Source organism: Cervus canadensis, chromosome 8 (genome assembly GCF_019320065.1).
Source record: "Cervus canadensis isolate Bull #8, Minnesota chromosome 8, ASM1932006v1, whole genome shotgun sequence".
Lineage (NCBI taxonomy): Eukaryota > Metazoa > Chordata > Mammalia > Artiodactyla > Cervidae > Cervus > Cervus canadensis.
Window position 1 is genome coordinate 260,436 of NC_057393.1, and position 20,065 is coordinate 280,500.

Genomic DNA, 20,065 nt, shown 5'->3' on the forward strand with positions numbered 1-20,065 from the left:
AAATATCAACAATGAGGACAAAAGTGCTGGGGTTCTCAGTCAGTCAGTTCTGTACCCACAGTACCCACTGATTAGCTGAGAAAAAGAATTGTAATCGGAGCCTAAATGTAATTTGTGCCCTCACGGGCACAAAATCTATACCTGGGACACTTATTACAAGAACATAGTATGTTATCCTCAGTGTTCTGGGAGTCAATCATTCTAGGAATGTTGTGTGCTTATGGCATGTTTCAAATCCACAGGAATGCATCAACTCAAGGGCAATGATGAGAGTCAAAAGTCTGTGCTCTTGAGTCAAAAGACAGTGAATTCATCGGTACAAGGAGATTCCTTCTCTTGAAAGGCTTCCCCATTCAGGTAGGACAGTGAACATAGGGAGATAGACAACCTCAACAATTCTCATTTCTGTATACATCACCAGTTATAGAAATGGATTTATATCCATTTATATCCATTTCTGTAACTTTCTAATGGAAGAAAGTAAAGAGGAACTAAAGAGCCTCTTGATAAGAGTGAAAGAGGAGAGTGAAAAAGTTGGCTTAAAACATTGAAAAAAAAAAACCATACTAAGATCATAACATTCGGTCCCATAACTTCATGGCAAATAGAAGGGGGAAAAGTCAAAGCAGTGACAGGGTTTATTTTCCAAGGCTCCAAAATCACTGCAGATGGTAACTGCAGCCATGATATTAAAAGATGTTTGCTCCTTGGAGGGAAGTTATGACAAACCTATACAGAGAATTAAAAAGCAGACATCACTGCTGACAAAGGTCCGTATGGTCAAAGCTATGTTTTTCCTGTAGTCGTGTATGGATGTGAGAGTTGGACCTAAAGAAGGCTGTTGTTCATTCACTTCCAACTCTGCAACACAATGGACTGCAGCACCCTAGGCTTCTCTGTCCTTCACTATCTCCCAGAATTTGCTCAAACTCATGTCCATTGAGTTCATGATGACATCCACTGTCTCGTCCTCTGTCACCCCCTTCTACTTCCAGCATCAGGTGGCCAAAGTATTGGAGCTTCAGGTTCAGCATCAGTCCTTCCAATGAATATTCAGGGTTGATTTCCTTTCAGATTGACTGGTTTTTACCTCCTTGCTGTCCAGGGGATTTTCAAGCGTCTTCTCCAGCACCACAATTTGAAAGCATCAATTCTTTGCAACTCAAAGGTCCATATAGTCAAAGCTATGGTTTTTCCAGAGTTAGGTATGGATGTGAGAGTTGGACCATAAAGAAGGCTGAGTGCCAAAAAATTGATGCTCCTGATGCCAAGAGCTGACTCACTGGAAGAAAGTGAAAGTTGGTCAATCATGTCTGACTCTTTGCGACCCCATGGACTATACAGTCCATGCAATTCTCTAGGCCAGAATACTGGAGTGGGTAGCCTTTCCCTTCTCCAGGGGATCTTCCCAACCCAGTGATCAAACCCAGGTCTCCCACACTGCAGGTGGATTCTTTACCAGCTGAGCCACAAGGGAAGCCCAAGAATACTGGAGTGGGTAGCCTATCCCTTCTCCAGCAGATCTTCCTGACCCAGGAATTGAACCAGGGTCTCCTGCATTGGAGACGGATTTGTTACCAACTTGTTTGTTAACGGATTTGTTACCAGTCTTTGCCTTGTTACCAGGGCAAGATTAAGGCAAAAGGAGAAGGGGGCAACAGAGGATGACATGGTTAGATAGCATCACTGACTCAATGGACATGAATTTGAGCAAACTCGAGAAGATAATGAAGGACAAGGGAGGCTGGTGTGCTGCAGTCCATGGGGTCGCAAAGAGTTGGATACAACATAGTGACTGAACAACAAAAACAAACTGGCCATGGAATCATAGCTGGTATTTATAACTTCCCTCACCTTCCACCACACATTCTGTATCCCTTTGCCTTCATCAAGCAACTCGGTTGTTTGTGCACTTTTACCTGGTGGAGTGACCCAAACCTTTATTCCTGAAAGATCTGGGGTGTTAGTACTCTTGCTGGGTTGGGTTGTTAAAGTTTTTCACTGGCATTAATCACAGGACATGGTAGTACTGAAAGAAGCTCTAAGGTGTCTCCTGCCTGACAGCCTTGCTTCCCTTACTTCCACTGTAGGGAAGTAGTCCAGTTTCCTCAAAGTAGTCAGGGTCAATCACACCAGCCAGCACAGTAACTTCCTTCTTTGCCTGTTGATTCACAGGCATAAGAAGGCCAAAGTGGCTGAGCAGCAGTCTTTAACTTCCAGTTCAATGGAATCATCATTATATCTTCCAATGTAAGCATTCCTCCCTCTGGCACTAAGACCTCTAGGCCAGTGGAATATATGGTTGTAGGAACAAGAAGCAAAAGTCTCCAGCAGATCACTAGGGACAACACTGAGTGTTACCACTCCCATTTCACCCCGTGATTTTTGGACCTTTGAATGCTGGCCACAGGAGACAGCACCATAAATCAGACACTGATTCAGAATATACACAACCTTCTGGAGAACCCCGTCCCAGCTCTGCAAGGTACTTCCAATTATCTGGCATTGTAACTGAGTCTCCAAAAGACCATTCCACCATTCTGTCAAGCCAGCTGCTTTGGGATGGTGGGGGCATGGTAAGACCAGTGGATTCCATCAGAGCTTGGCCTTCTGCAGAACTTTTTTTGTTAAGGGAGCTTTTTGATCAGAAGTAATGCTGTGTGGAAGAATACAGCACCACCGTGGTGCTGGATAGGAATTCTTAAGTTTGTAGAAGGCAATTTCGGCCAAAGTACTGTGTGCAGGGAAGGTGAATCCATATCCAGATGTATCCCTACTCTCATCCCGTCTGGAGTTGCAGTCATTAGTGATATTAACCAAGTCACGTAGTTCACTTCTCAGAATACACTCTGCTAGACTTTTTTAAAAGGACTTCACTAGCACTTTTAGCTTCCTAATAGGCTTTTGATTGCTAGTTTAATGGAGAGACATAATGGCCTCCTCAGACAATTTTTCAAATTCCACTCCAGCAAATGGACCCCCTATATGGGTCTCTGTCTTATCCCAGGTCTTAATTTCTTCATTCAAGTCCCCTTGTGAAACTGTACCCTGTAACTTACAAGGTCCATATAGTAGAAACAAATTGATACACCAAGAACACCAGAGAGGGACTTTCCTGGTGGTCCAGTGGTTAAAACTCACATTCCCAATGCAAGGGGTCAGCTTTGATTCCTGGTCAGGTAACTAGATGCCACGTACCACAACTGAGAGTACACATTCCACAACTAAAGAATCTGCATGCTACAACAAAGACCCAGTGCAGCCAAATAAATAAATATTGAGAAAAAAGAACACCAGGGAAACTGCAGATAGGAAACAACTTGCTAATGCACAGATGCATTGAGGGACTAGAGTGACTGACAGTGAACTTTAGATTGCACAGGCCAAAAATCCACCTCCAGTTATATACAAAATACAACAAATTTGCACATATGGCACATGAAGAGGCAGAAGAGCAGAACAGCAGAGAACTCAATATTTCCATTGAAAGTTAAACTTACTTTCCACCAATCATTTCTGAGCTCCCTGCCCATCTTTCTCCCTCCTTCCAAGATAAACACACCAGTTTGCCTCCTATCTCCTTACTTGGGCACTCTACAATAAAGCCTTTTTCTTTCTGCAAAAGACTGTTGTCTCAGTATTTGGTCTTCTCTATTGTGTAGCAGGAAATGAGACCACATGCTCAACTAAAAATTGACTGACATCTCCACGTACTCTAGGACCATTCTCACAGGCAGTGTGGACTACCAAATAGATAAATAGAAAACTCCACTTAGTAAGTGAAATTCACATTTGGAGATTACAATAAAATCAAAACCATATCACATAAGGATAAAACCAGAAAACCTCTACTTGTTAGTGATACATGCTGGAGGATAATCAATGTCAAATGACAAAAGTCAGTCAAGTGGGTTGTACACCACTCTGTTGAATGTTGGTCTCCTTACTATTAGTCTGGGTGCTTTTATTGGTTTGCAAACCAGAGTCCCAGACCTTCCAAGGAAGCCACTGTTTAAACCAACATGGTGAATGCAGGTCCACATGCCATTACTTTTTAAAAATTATTTTATTTATTTGGCTCTGCTGGGTCTTCATTGCTACATGATTTTTTTCTCTAGTAGCAATGAGTGGGAACTACTTTCTAGTTGTGCTGCATGAGCTGCTCATTGCAGTGGCTTCTCTCGTGGTGGAGCATGGGCTCTCGGGCACGAGGGCTTCAGCAGCTGCAGCTCCCAGGCTCTAGAGCACAGGCTCAGGAGTTGTGGAGCACAGGCTTAGTTGCTCCATGACATGTGGGATCTTCTTGAATCAGGGACTGAACCCGTGTTCCCTGCACTGGGGGGCAGATTCTTTACCTCTGAGCAACCAGAGAAGTTCACTACTGTCTGTACGATTCTAGGAATTAATGGAGACTATTGCCTTTCCCAGGAGACAACTGCCATCTGTCAGTCAATCCCTCAACCTGCTGTGGAAAGCACAGCACACTCCTCAGTGCCTCTCCTACTCCCTGCTCCACCTTTCCACCACAAACTCCCACCTGGACTCTCCTACCATAAGCACCATGACCGCCACTTTCAACTGGTAACACACAATTATGACGAGTCTTTGCACTGACTTCACTATCAATCTATACTCCCCAGCAACATAGTGGCCAGACCTGCCACACGGAACCACGAAACTGAGACTTTTGCTGTTTGGTGCAAGGTATGTTCTACACTCCAAAAGTCTCATCATTTATTTAGGCCACTCAAATACCCCAAATAATTGAGCTCAGTCTTGACTCAATTTTGTGACCCTAGCTAGATGAGTTTACCCTCTGAAACAGTCCATTAAGGCCATACTCCCAGGCACCTTCTGAGTTGCACCCTCACACTTCACTACTGTACAACTGCCCTGATCATCCCAGAGCCAGGCAACAGAACAGTCAGGGACAGCCTCAGTGCCCCAGAGTGTACTGAAAATATTCACATTAGCCAATCCTAAGCCTGTTTGCCATGCCTGTCCCTTCCCTTCTTGCTGAATCCACAGCACAGGCACTGGTACACGGTTCAGTCTCTGCTCTATCTCTGAGTGGCCCTGCATGACGTGCCATTTCTTCCCAGGAAATTGTAACTAAACTGTAAAACTCTTTCTGGATTCTCTCTCTTGATCTGTGTCCAGTGTCACCAACCTCATGCAAAATAATAGAATCACAGCAGGATCAGAGAGGTGATGGCCAGTTGTTAAGTCACAATAAAAGGTGTCCGCTTTCCATGCCTAGAGAGTCAGTTGAGAGGCACATGACCCTGAGTACCCAACAGGATGGATTTCAGCTTCTTCACAGTGGTCACCAGCTCAGTAGCACACACTTTATGGGCTTTTCATCCTCCCCTGTGTCATTTTCCCCACTCCCTCATTCTTGCTTTTTGTCGTCACTTCCCAAATATACTCTTTACACAAGCTTTGTCTCACCTGTGTTTCAGAATACAAGATGAAAGACAACAGGAAAACCAACCAAGACAACACAACCCCTACTCTGATCTAGTCAAAGATAAATATAGGGACTCCAGCCAGAAATAAATTGATACCTGCTTAACCCCCACTCAAAATTAAGGAGTGGACAGCTCCCAAAGCTAGCAATCCCAACGCAGTCATCAGCAGAGTTAATATCACCACCAGGAGAGTCAGAAGTCCTCCTGTCCCGTTTTTCAGAAGAGCTGTAACTTAATGTTGGATACATCTGCTCGAAGGAACCTGAATCAGATACAGGATTTTAACTGCAAGGGATTCTGGTTTCCTATTGCTATTGTAAGAAATTACTGCAAACATAAGAGTTTTAACAAAAAGAAATGTATTCCCTTACATCTGGGAGAAAAAAGTTTAAGATCAGTGTCACAGGTCTGAAACCAAAGCGTCGGCAAGGCCCAACTCAGAGACTTTAGGGGAGAATGTACACCTTCCAGCCTCTGCTGGCTGCTGGCATTCTTGCACATCGATCTATAATCCACCCCTGGGTGGTCTCAGAAGTCTCTTCTCTAAGTGTCAAATCTTCCTCTCTTTTACAAGAACACTTGTGATTGCATTTAAAGCTCCCCCTGGACAATCCAAGATAATTTCATTGCAAAATCCTTAATTTAATCTGTACAACTCTTTCCATATAAGGTAACATACACAGGTACCAAGAATTGAGATCTGATATCTTCAGGGGCATTGTGCAGCCTTCCATATCTAGAAAAGAGCTTTTACATTTCAAGCTTATTTAATGAGCAAAGGTATCCTATCTCAGGTTGGACTTGCTGTATGTCCAGTATGCCATTATATATTATCTACTATACTCTACCAACCCTGATGCTGGGAGGGATTGGGGGCAGGAGGAGAAGGGGATGACAGAGGATGAGATGGCTGGATGGCATCACCGACTCGATGGCATGAGTTTGAGTAAACTCTGGGAGTTGGTGATGGACAGGGAGGCCTGGCGTGCTGCGATTCATGGGGTCTCAAAGAGTTGGAGATGACTGAGTGTCTGAACTGAACTGAATTGATACTCTACCAACAGCAAAATTAGTCATCCCTGCCCCAATTCCCCATTCCCTGCTCGCAGACACCTGGATATCTCCCAAAGAAAGAACCATCCCTCTGCAAGGCTCATGATATCCCTCCAGGTCCTTTTCTGGGAAAGCCAAGCATGGTGTCAGCAGAGAAAGGAGAAGTGTAGCCCCAGCGTGGAAAGACGGAGCAGCCAAGGGCAGGCTTCTAGCTGAGGCCAAAACCTTCACAGCTGTCAGGCACATGCCTCAAGTACGAGGTGAGATGAGCTCAAAAAGAGAAAAGCTTCAGTTTTGAAGAATTATCTAGACAGAAAGCAAAGGAGCCAGGACTTAGGTTAGGTTTTAAAATGAAACTGTTCCTCCTGTCTGGATTCTCCAGTCAGGGAAAGATTCTCATAAATATGAAATGAACTTCAGGTCAAAGATAATTTCAAGACATTATCCATACAAGGTAGCCTCAGAATAAATCTCAGATCAAGGGTGTTGCTGTAAGATCCTTTCTTGAGACTCTTAAGAGTATGCCTTGTGAACCCTCACAGACAGATGGCAAATAGTCTTCAACAAACCTTAGGGACACCATCCCCACAACACTCTCAGTTTAAGGTAAAGGAAAGAAATGCAAGTGTGGCTTTCATCTAATGGAGTGGATCACAATTTGATGTATCATGAATCCAGAAAGCTTTTTTTAAAAAAAAAGGATTTCAATTAATTTGAAATAAACGGTTTAAAAATTGTTCAAATGAAAAGACCCTTCTGGGAATTCCCTTGAAGTCCAGTGGTCAGGACTTGGTGCTATAATTGCTAGAGCCCTGGGTTCAGGGCTGGTCAGAGGACTTCCTTTCAATGTCATCCCTGGTCAGGGAACTAAGGTCCTGCAAGCTGTGTAGTGTGGCAAAAAAAAATAAAAATAATTAAAAATAAAAGAGCCCTATAAGTAGGAAGTAGGACTGAAGCAACTAGGTACAAAATCAGGCTTTGTTTCATGGAAAATGAAAGATGACTCAGTGAAGAGTCTTGGAAATCATTCCCTGAACCACTGCACCCTAATCAAGGTACTAATGGTATGTCCAGCTAGAATTAGCCAGTGATAGCTAAATGTCCCCCAATCTGCCACCCCTTTGAATGGACTGGCTCTTGGTATCCCATCTCTGTGCTACCACTGTCTGTTGAGTGCTTGCAAGGCAGATAACTGCACAATTCAGGTCACCCATCTTCAGAATAAGAGAAACCATGAACACAGAACTGCATCCAAAGAGCCTGTGTGTACCTCGACCTGATATATTTGGTTGGCCAAAAAGTTATTTTGCTTTTTTAAGTTAAAATAAAAGGGATATTTTTCATTTTCTGCCATTTTTCAGGCAACTTCATAATTCCATATTCCCAAAACTTTTCATCTTTTTAAGCAAAGAACTGTTTCAGGTACCTTTTACTGTCTTTCAAGGAATTGAAATTTTTTCCATTAAGAGATGTTTGTAAAGACCAAAACAAACAAACATGCAAAGGTGCAATGTCTGGTGAATATAGCGGATTAATCTGAACTTCCCAGCCAAGCCTTAACAGTTTTTGTCTGGTCATCAAAGAAACAAGAGATCTTGCATTATCCTGATGGAAGATTATGCTTTTTCTGCTGACTAATTCTGGATGCTTTTTTGTTGAGTGCTACCTTCAGTTTGGTCTAATTGGGAGTGTACTTTTTGGAATTAAGTGTTTGGTTTTCAGGAATGAGCTCATAACAGAGGACTTCCTTTCAACATCATCGTACACACAATATCACCTTCTTTGGATGAAGGCCAGCCTTTGGTGTGGTTGGTGGTGGTTCATTTCACTTGCCCCACAAAATTTTCACTCATTATTGTACAGTATCCACTTTTCATCTTCTGTCACAATTTGTTTTAAAACCAGAATGTTTTTGTTACAAGCAGAGAATCACATACAGAAATATGGTCAAGAAGGTTTTTTTTCCTCTTAACTTATGTGGAACCCAAACATCAAGTGATGAACATAACCATGCTGGTGCAAATGATTTTCAACACTTGACTTGGATATTTTTGAGTATGTCAACTATCTTCTACATGGTATAATGCTGACTGTTCTCAGTGAACATCTCGATCATTGTCAGCTTCAACTGGTGTATCTGACCATGAAGCATTGATTGCCCAGCGAGAATTCTCCAGCCTGAAACTTTGCAAACCACTTCTGGCATTCAGTCACAGCACCTTCTCCATACACTGTACAAATCTTTTGCATTTCAGTTGCATTTTTACCTTTCTTGAAATAATGAAACATAATATACCAAAATGTAATATTTTCTTCCTTCTTCAAAATTAAAATGTCTACAAAAAAGTTCACCAATTTTGATGTTTTTTAAAAAGGTATACTGATATGACAGCTGTCACAATACAGTCTAACAGTTGTTTCAAATGAAGTTAAAGACAACTAAATGCTACTAGAGCCATCATCTGGAAAAAACCAAACAAACCTTTTGGCAAGCCCAATAGATGGCAAGATCCTGGATTTTCGAGCCAACGGCTTTTTAAAAATGAGATTTGCAGGAGACTCAGTGTGAGTATTTTTTTGTATGCAAAAGCTATGTGAACTCTGGCCATGAAGTGAACAGTGTCAGTGTCATACTATTATCTTTCAAAGATGGCCACATTAACATGTCCCATCCTGCACACTCTTCTGCAATGTGCCCTTGCCCCATTCCCGTCAAAGAGGAAGAGTCTATTTCTCCCCTCCTCCGAAGCCTTGCAACTGCTCTGAATATGAAAATGCAGAAGTGTCACTGTGCTGGCACCAGGAGTATTTTTTTCAATACATTATTTAATATTTCTGTCTGAAAACTTTCATCCACATTACCTAAGCTGATAGTTTTCTTTTCATTAGAAATTCTGATATACATAAAGCTGTAAGTTTCATTTAAAACTTTGACACATCAAAGATATTTATAAATTTTTACTTTATTCTCAGTGTTTAATGAGCTTGACCTGCCTGATAAAGGCATTTCTATATTTCTTGCGTTCTTGTCTCTTCATATGATTTGGTTTTTCCATCAATTGACTGGGAATGAAAGATGACAATACAGGTTCTATCCTGTGTGAATCAGCTGCACAAAGATCGGTAACTTCTCACAGAAGTCTGTCTCAAATTCATAAAATGAACTGGCCACAGTGGACTGGTAATGTTGTAAATAGATTACACATGGGATATTTATAACAGTGAATATTTCTCACTCAGGTAAAGTACAAATGAACTTTGTGTGTGTGTGTGTGTGTGTGTGTGTGTGTGTGTGTGTGTGTGTGTGTGTGTGTGTGTGTGTGTGGAGTTGGGAAAATCTCTGCTCTCCATAATTAATCCTTCCTGTCTTAAGCCATGGGTGCCATCTCCACCCAATGCCCCCAAGGCAAACTGGAGGTAAGGGGAAGGGTAGGGGTGGAATTTGTACTTCAGAACTACAGGGCATAAAAAGTTAGCAGGAATGCATGAAATCTGGGTGGCGGTGCAGGGGAGCTGGCCTGGAATTACTATTTATCATTTGTGTTCTAATTCTCCTTGCCAGAGTTCAGTTTTATGGTCCCACTCACAGAAAAGGAAGGCAGAGAAATGCAGGTTAACTGTGCTCTCAAAAGAAAAAGAAAGTGAGTTTGGTGTACACACAGCCAGTGTCTGATATACACGATTTCTCCCCTGTGTGAGTTAGCTGATGTTTGCTGAGGTGTGATCTGGCAAAAGGTTTTTCCACATTCATTACATTAATAGGGCTTCTCTCCTGTGTGAGTTCTCTGATATGCAGTGAGGGCTAACTTCTAGAAGAAAGTTTTCCAACATTCTTTATATCCATAGGGCTTCATTCCTGTGTGTGCTCTCTGATGTCTACTGAGGGTTGACTTTCCACAAAAGGTTTTCTGACATTCATTACATTTATAAGATTTCTCACCTGTGTGAGCTCTCTGGTATACAATGAGTTTTGACTTCTGGTAGAAAGTTTTACCACCATTCTTTACATTCATATGGTTTCTCACTTGTGTGAAGTCTCAGAGGTACAGTGAATTTTGGCTTCACATAGAAGGATTTCCCACATTTATTACATTTATAAGATCTGTCTCTTGTTTGAGTTTTCTGATGTACTGTGAGGGCAGGCCAGTGATCAAAGCATTTCCCACATTCTTTATATGCATAAGGTCTCTCTCCTGTGTGAGTTCTCTGATGTGCAGTGAGTACTGATTTCTCATGCAAGGTTTTACCACAATCATTGCATTCATGAGGTGTCTCCCTATTGTGAATCCTTTGATGAGCAGTGAAGGTTGATTTCTGGAAGAAGGATTCCTCACATTCATTACATTCATAGGGCTTTTCCCCTGTGAGGATTCTTTGACAAATAGTAAGGTCTGATTTATGGCAGAAGAGCTGCCCACATAGATCACATGCATATGGTTTCTCTCCTGTATGAGTTCTCTGATGTTTAGAGAGATTACACTTTTTATAGAAAGTTTCACCACATACATCACATTCAAAAGTTCTGTCTCCTAATTGAATTCTCTGAAGCTGTGAAATGTAATTTCTTTCAGAAATTATTCCCACTTTGATTACATTCATGCTGCTGCTCCTAGAAGTCAGTTCTGTGGAGACTCAACTGTGTTGGTATCTCACAAAAGGAGACATCACTTTGCTGACAAAGGTCCATCCAATCTAAGCTATGATTTTTCAAGTAGTCATGTATGAATGTAAGAGTTGGACCATGAAAAAGCTGAGTGTCAAAAAATTTATGCTTTTGAACTGTGGTGTTGGAGAAGACTCTTGAGAATACAGGAATACAGAGAAGAAATCATCAGAGAGGCCATGACAGAAGCTAATGGGCAAGAATTTCCAGGAGACCAGGGACAGTAGCTTCAGGATGGCCAAAGATTCAAGTAAGGCAAAGATTATTATAGCATAGACATCAAAACTAACTATAATTTAGGATATTGGTGAGCTTGAGAAGAAATGAATTAAGAACCATGCGAACTAGGTTAAGGTGCAAAAGAGCAGTGGAAACATTTGCCAGAAAATATAACCTTGAACAGTGTGCTATACAACCTGCATATATCAACTAGCTGAGAGAAATGTATGGAGAATTATTCAAAGAACCTGAGTCAATTCAATCCTCCAGACATTCAACATTTTGTCTGTGCACCAAGTAGGGCCTTCCAAAAGCTGTCTTGGGCCACACTATTTAAGCAACTCCAGAAAAATCTTTTCAACAAGTTCTCCTTCAACACTAGGTAACTGTCAGCACTGCTGAATGCATGCTAAGTGTTTATTTCCAGACTGACTTACAGTGAAACACTGTCCACTCCACTTCAGATTTCTGTGCCTACAAGTTATCATGTCTCAAGAGAATGCAGCACTCTTTCTTCTAAGAGTCTATTCTGATAAGGGAATAGTTGTATCTGTGTTTTTGCCATTGCACTCACCTTGGATGACTCTAAGCTCATATTACCTGCCTATATTCACAAGCCACCTTTATCTCATTTATGTATATTGCCCTGAAGCTGAATTTTACTTATTTTCACTTCCTCTTTTTACTTTAAGGACCATCAAAAAGCTTATATAGGAAAATGTAAAACAAGTTGAGGAAAAAAACAACTCACCAGAGATGTATTCATTTCCTGCTGTTCTTAAAAACACATAGAGGACTCTAGAAATATAGTTGAGAGAGAAGTTTAATGGAGGCATGTCAACTGAAATTTTTAAAGATGCTTATTTAAATAATGGTTGTTGTTTTATTTAAACAGTGGCTGCCTCTCTGTATTGATTGCCCTGTGACGTTCCCTACAAATGACATGGGCTTTGCCATCTGACTTGTGTTGGCTATAAGAACATATGATGCAAACATAGATGCAAAACACTTTTTCACTAGAGCCTGCTTTCTGTGAACACTGTCATCTCATGAAGAAACCTGGGGCTAGACTGCTAGGGACATGTGGTTTAGCCAACAGCCAGCACAAACTACCAAAGTAAATGAAGTCATTTTAAACCAAACAGCTTCCTCAGTCAGGGCACCAGATGACTACAGCTTCACTTGTGAACCAGACATAGGAACTAACCAAACTAGCATAGGAACTGACCAATTAATTGAGCCCAATATGCTAAAACACACACCTAGGATTGTATATGGAATCAGAAAAAAATGGTACAAATGAAACTGTTTATAAAACAGAACTAGAGTCACAGATGTAGAAAACAAACAAGGTACCAAGGCGGGAAGAAGCAGAGGAGGGATAAATTGGGAGATTGGGGCAGACATATACACACTACTATATATAAAGTAAATAACTAATAAGAACCTATTGTACATAACAGGGAACTCTACTCAGTACTCTGTAATGACCTGTATGGGGACAGAATCTAAAAACGAGTGGTATCTGTATAACTGATTCACTTTGCTGCACAGCAGAAGCTAACAGAACATTGCAAATCAACTACACTCCAATAAAAATCAATTTGAAAAAAGCAAAACAAAACAAAACGCTTAACCACAGAACTTGGAACAAACTTTTTAATTATTTTTTATTTTTCAAGTCAGTAAACTTGTGTTGGTTCATTACTGAGCAAATTCTAAATGATATGTCTAGACCCCAAACTCAATGTTTTTAACAAAATTATGCAGAGAAGGAAGTCTTATATTACATGGTGAATACAATCAATAGGACTTCATAACCATAAGTAGAATTTTTGAAAAGAAAACAAGCGTCACTTGGATGGACCTCAGTAAGGTTGTTGCAATGAAGAAACCACATGAATTTTACAAATCAGCTGTAAAAAGACCAGAAAACTATGGTTCTACTTTTCAACATTTTAAATCATGAGTCTGTTATTTCTATGGGGGTATATGCTGTGTTTTATTTACATTTTTAAAAATCAGTTTGGAGCCAATTAGAGTGAAGAGTGATTCACTCTAAGAGGAAAAATAATTTTCCTAGTTTGTTTGAAAATAGACTTCTGTTACTGTGCTATAGAATTTATGATTATCAAGAATAGATGTTAAATGGGAAACATGTTACTAGCCCTTGGAGCCCACTTAGTCCACAGAAAGTATTAACAAAAAAAGGATAAGCATATTTAAAGCAAGGTCTTCTAGAAATTATTTGTTCTTAAAAGTGAAAGTGTTAGTCACTCAGTCATGTCCCACTCTGTGAGACCCATGGACTATAGCCCACCAGGTTCCTCTGTCTGTGGAATTCTCCAGGCAAAAGTACTGGAGTGGATTGCCATGCCCTTCTCCAGGGGAGCTTCCTGACCAAGGGATCAAACCTAGGTCTCCTGCATTGCAAGCAGATTCTTTCCTGTCTTAAGTTGGTTGCATTTCTCAAAAATGTCAAAAATAAACATGTGCTTTGGCTTAATGGTGGCAGATTGGATAATATCCAAAAGTCAAGATACCTGATGTATACAAAAAATCACGTGAGCCTAGCCAATCACTCATGTCTTCAAGTTCTTTTTTCTCTCCCCACCCCTAACCCAACCCTATTCACTCCCCAATCCTTTCTATAAGGCAGAAATACCCTGACAAACCATTCCTGAACAGGAAGAACCACCAGGAAGAGAGAGCATCACCTTACCCCTGGATATCAAATTTGAGGGTATAACAGGTGTGATAGTGTTCAGATCACAGAAACAATGAGTGCAGAATGATGGAATGGGAATATTTAGGGAGCACTGTAGACAGATTCTTTCAGCTGTGACAGGTTATCCCTCCATCCCAGACCACACTCTCAGGATCTCTCCAATAAGTAACATTTCCTTAGCCTTTGCCAAGCTCAATGGTAAAGAATCTGCCTACCAATGCAGGAGACACAAAAGATGCAGGTTTGTTACCTGGGTTGGGAAGAGCCTCTGGAGAAATGGCAGTCCCTTCAGTATTCTTGCCTGGGAAATCCCATGGACAGAGGAGGCTGGTGGGTTACAGTCCATGGGGTCTCAAAGAGTTGGACACGACTTAGCAACTAAATAACAACCCCTCTCAGCCCAGTTCAGGTCTCCTTCTGAAAACTGGTCCAGTCCTTCCCTGCCTGTGTGCCTGCTCAGTCACTCAGTCATGTCCTACTCTTTGTGACCCTGTGGACTGTAGCTCACGAGGCTCCTCTGTCCATGGGATTTTTCAGGCAAGAATACTTGTGGGTTGCCATTTCCTCCTCCTGCAGATCTTCCCCACCCAGTGATCAAACCTGCATCTTCTGTGTCTCCTGCATTGGCAGGTAGATTCTTTACCACTGAGCCACCTCCACACCTTCCATTATTACCCAAATCTCATGCACTCTGGGCAGAAGCATTGATAATTTCTTGGCTATGCAAAGCTAGTATCTTCTTTTTGTGGCTTTTCTGCCTCTGCTCTGAAGCGCTAATGAGAGGGTTCAGATCGTAGGGCTGTCTTTCTGAAATAAATCTGTTTATAGGGCACCTCCCCTTCATGATTCATAATAGCTACCTTATTCCAGGAAAACAGGATGGCCATCCAGAGCCCAACGATCCCTCCTGGCACTCACAGTCCTTGAAAACTGGGTCCTGTGTAAACTGTACATGAAACCTGGAGTGCTCAGCAGGCTACACAGTGCCTTAGGGGACCTGACACTTCACCTGCTGAAAAGACCCCACAAACAACTGCCACATAGTAAGACTCCGCCTGCACTTCACATTGACTTCTCTGGGAAGCTGGGTGCAACTCACTAGTCCTTAAAGGTGCTCGGGCTACAGATGAGCAAACCGAATGTTACAGAAAGTGAAGTGAAGTGTTAGTCGCTCAGTTGTGTCCACGTCTGCGACCCTACAGACTGGGGCTCACCAGGCTCTTCTGTTCGTGGCATTCCCCAGGCAAGAATACTGGAGTGGGTAGCCATTTCCTTCTCCAGGGGATCTTCCTGACCCAGGGATCAAACCCTGGCCTCCTGCATTGCAGGCAGACTCTTTACTATCTGAGTCACCAGGGAAGCTCTTTCAATGTCATAGAGGTTCACAACATTGCCAGGCAGAGCTGGACAGTGAACGTGGCCTGCCGGCTTCCCATGCTCGCTCACTCGGTCCTCAGGCCAGCCCCAGCCTTGTTAACACCTTGAACTCCACTCCCAGGTCATGAAGCCTCCAGATGCGGGCACCCAGCAGTCCACAGCAAACCTTCTTCTGACCATGCAACACTCCAAGCAAAGCGCAAGCCGGCCCTTCCCAGCTTGAGAACATCAACAATAGACATCTGCTTCTGACAGTCCTGGAGCTTGCGTAGCCCGAGGTCGACAAGCCGGCAGACTCAGTATCTAGGGAGAGTCTGCTTCCTTGTAGAAGGCAGTTTCAGTGCGTCCTCACACGGCAGGGGGAAGGCAGCTATGTGGGGTCTCCTACATAAGGGCACTAATCCCAGTCAGGAGAACTCTGACCTCATCAGCTCCCAAAGGTTGAAACTCCTGATACTGTCACACTGGGGGCTAGGGCTTCCACATATGAATTTGGGGGAGGTACACATGGTCCATCTATAGCACTTGTGATGGGGCTTTTAAAAGTAACTCTGGTAACAGCTCAGAATGGAGGGGAGAGTTGTAGAGAAAACTTTCACTTCTTAGAGCATTTTTCACATTCATGTACAAAATATTGCCAGATGTATGAGTGATAAACACCATATTGAAAAGGTCTTGGAAGGAAATGAGGATAAGTTTATTGAACAATGGAGAAAAGGTGATACTTGTTATAAATGGTAAAGAACTTGGCTTAACTGTGTTCAAGGTGCAGTGTTTTGTGGAAGGCAGAACTGTTTAAATGGTTTACAAGTGAAGCTGGACATATAGCATAGAGTGGACAAGACTTGGTGACTGAAAACCAACAACGTGTTTGTTGGTCACACTTTTATAGTACTGATGGAGCAAACTGGCTCCTTCTAATTGCTTATAATAAAATGCAAGAAGAGAAGAATGACTTAAAGATAGGATCATTGAACAAGAAGGAGCAAGAACTTAAATATTTGGGAGGTTCTTAGCCTAGAGGACAGATAGAGTGAAAACCACAATCACAGAAAACTAACCAAACTGACCACATGGACCACAGTCTTGTCTAACTCAATGAAACTATGAATCATGCCATGCAGGGCCACCCAAGGTGGACAGGTCATGGTAGAGAGTTCTGACAAAACGTGGTCCACTGGAAAAGGGAATGGCAAATCACTTCAGTATTCTTGCCTTGAGAAACACATGAAGAGTATGAAAAGGCAAAAGGATATGACACTGAAGGATGAACTCCCCAGTCAGTAGTATGCTACTGGAGAAGAATGGAGAAATAACTTCAGAAAGAATGAAGCCAAAGTGAAAACAATGCCCAGTTGTGGTTGTGACTGGTGATGGAATTAAAGTCCGATGCTCTAAAGAACAATATTGCATAGGAACCTGGAATGTTAGGTCCATGAATCAAGGTAAATTAGAAATGGTCAAACAGGAAATGGCAAGAGTGAACATCGACACTTTAGGAATCAGTGAACTAAAATGGACAGGAATGGGTGACTTTAACTCAGATGACCATTATATCTACTACTGTGGGCAAGAATCCCTTAGAAGAAATGGAGTAGGCCTCACAGTCAACAAAAGAGTTGGAAATGCAGTACTTGGGTGCAATGTCAAAAATGACAGAATGATCTCTGTTCGTTTCCAAGGCAAACCATCCAATATCACAGTAATCCAAGTCTATGCCCCAATCAGTAATACTAAAGAAGCTAAAGTTGAATGGCTCTATGAGGACCTACAAGACCTTCTAGAAATAACATTTAAAAAAAAAAAAAAAAAGTCCTTTTCATCATAGGGGATTGGAATGCAAAAGTAAGAAGTCAAGACATACCTGGAGTAATAGGCAAGTTTGGCCTTGGAGTACAAAATGAAGCAGGACAAAGGCCAACAGAGTTTTGCAAAGAGAATGCACTAGTCATAGCAAACACACTGCTCCAACAACACAAGAGAAGACTCTACACATGGACATCACCAGATGGTCAACATAGAAATCAGACTGATTATATTCTTTGCAGCCAAAGACGGAGAAGCTCTACACAGTCAGCAAAAACAAGACCAGGAGCTGACTATGGTTCAGATCATGAACTCTTTATTGCAAAATTCAGATTTAAATTGAAGAAAGTAAGGAAAGCCACTAGACCATTCAGGTACAACCTAAATCAAATCTCTTATGATTACACAGTGAAAGTGACAAATAGATTCAAGGGATTAGATCTAATAGATAGAGTGCCTGAAGAACTATAGACATAGGTTGTGACATTATACAGGAGGAAGTCATCAAGACCAACCCCACCCAAGAAAAAGAAATTCAAAAAGGCAAAATGGTTGTCTGAGGAGGCCTTACAAACAGCTGTGAGAAGAAGAACAGTGAAAGGCAAAGGAGAAAAGGAAAGATAAATGCCTCTGAATGCAGGGTTCCAAAGAATAGCAAGGAGAGATAAGAAGACTTCCTCAGTGATCAGTGCAAAGGAACAGAGGAAAACAATAGAACGGGAAAGACTACAGATCTCTTCAAGAAAATTAGAGATACCAAGGGGATAATTCATGAAAAGATAGGCACAATAAAGGACAGAAATGGTATGGACCTAACAGAAGCAGAAGATATTAAGAAAAGGTGGCAAGAATACACAGAAAAACTGTACAAAAAAGATCTTAATAACCCAGATAACCACAATGGTGTGATCACTCACCTAGAGCCAGACATCCTGTTATGCGAAGTCAAGTGGGTCTTAGGAAGCATCACTACTAACAAAACTAGTGGAGGTGATGGAATTCAAGCTGAGCTATTTCAAATTCTAAAAGATGCTGCTGCTAAAGTGCTGCACTCAATATTCCAGCAAATTTGGAAAACTCAACAGTGGCTACAGGGCTGGAAAAGATCAGTTTTCATTCCAATCCCAAAAAAGGCATTCCCAAAGAATGTTCAAACTACCACACAATTGCATTCATCTCACATGCTAGCAATGGGCTTCCCTTGTGGCTCAGCTGGTAAAGAATCCGCCTGCAGTGCAGGAGACCTGAGTTCAATCCCTGGGTTGGGAAAATCCCTTGGAGAAAGGAAAGGCTACCCACACCAGTATTCTGGCCTGGAGAATTCCATGGACTGTACAGTCCATGGGGTCGCAAAGAGTTGGACACAGCTGAGCAACTTTCACTTTCACACGCTAGCAAAGTATCGTTCAAAATTCTCCAAGCAGGCTACAACAGTATGTGAACCGAGAAAAGGCAGAGAAACCACAGATCAAATTGTCAACATCTGTTGGATCATTTAAAAAGCAAGAGAGTTCCAGAAAAACATCGACTTCTGCTTTATTGAATACACCAAAGCCTTTGACTGTGTGGGTCACAAAAAACTGTGGAAGATTCTTCAAGAGATGGGAATACCAGACCACCTTACCTGCCTCCTGAGAAATCTGTATGCAGGTCAAGAAGCAACAGTTAGAACTGGATATGGAACAATGGACTGATTCCAAACCAGGAAAGGAATACATCAAGGCTGTACATTGTCACCCTGCTTATTTAACTTATATGCAGAGTACATCATGTGAAATGCAGGGCTGGATGAAGCACAAGCTGGAATCAAGATTGTTGGGAAAAATATCAACAACCTCAGATATGCAGATGACACCACCCTTATAGCAGAAAGTGAAGAGGAACTGAAGAGCCTCTTGATGAAAATGAAAGAAGAGAGCAAAAAATCTGACTTAAAACTCAACATTCAAAAAACTAAGATCATGGCATCCCATTACTTCACGGCAAATAAATGGGGAAACAATGGAAACTATGACATAATTTATTTTGGGGGGCTCCAAAATCACTGCAGATGGTGACTGCAGCCATGAAATTAAAAGATGCTTGCTCCTTGGAAGAAAAGCTATGACAAACCTAGACAGCATATTAAAAAGCAGAGACGTTACTTTTCTGAGAAATGTCCATCTAGTCAAAGCTATGATTTTTCCAGTAGTCATGTATAGATGTGAGAGTTGGACCATAAAGAAAGCTGACCACCGAAGAATTGATGCTTTTGAATTGGAGAAGACTCTTCAGAGTCCCTCGGACTGCAAGATCAAACCAGTCGTTCCTAAAGGAAACCAGTCCTGAATTTCATTGGAAGGACTGATGTTGAAGCTGAAACTCCAATACTTTGGCCACCTGATGCAAAGAACTGACTCATTTGTTAAGACCGTGATGCTGGGAAAGATTGAAGGCAGGAGGCAAAGGGGACAATGGAGGATGAGATGGTTGGATGGCGTGAGACGGGCTTTTGGACATGAGTTTGAACAAGCTTCAAGAGTTGGTGATGGACAGGGAGGCCTGGTGTACTGCAGTCCAGGTGTGCTGGGGTCATAGAGTCAGACACGACTGATCAACTGAACTAAACTGCACTGATTAAAAAAAAATATATTCATGTTTTAAAGAGAACATCAAGGGTGTGACTCAGTGCCACTTGGATAAGGAAATTAGTATTGGGTGTGAACTGGGAATTAATCAGCTACCTCAGCAGGAAAACTGCCAGTTTGG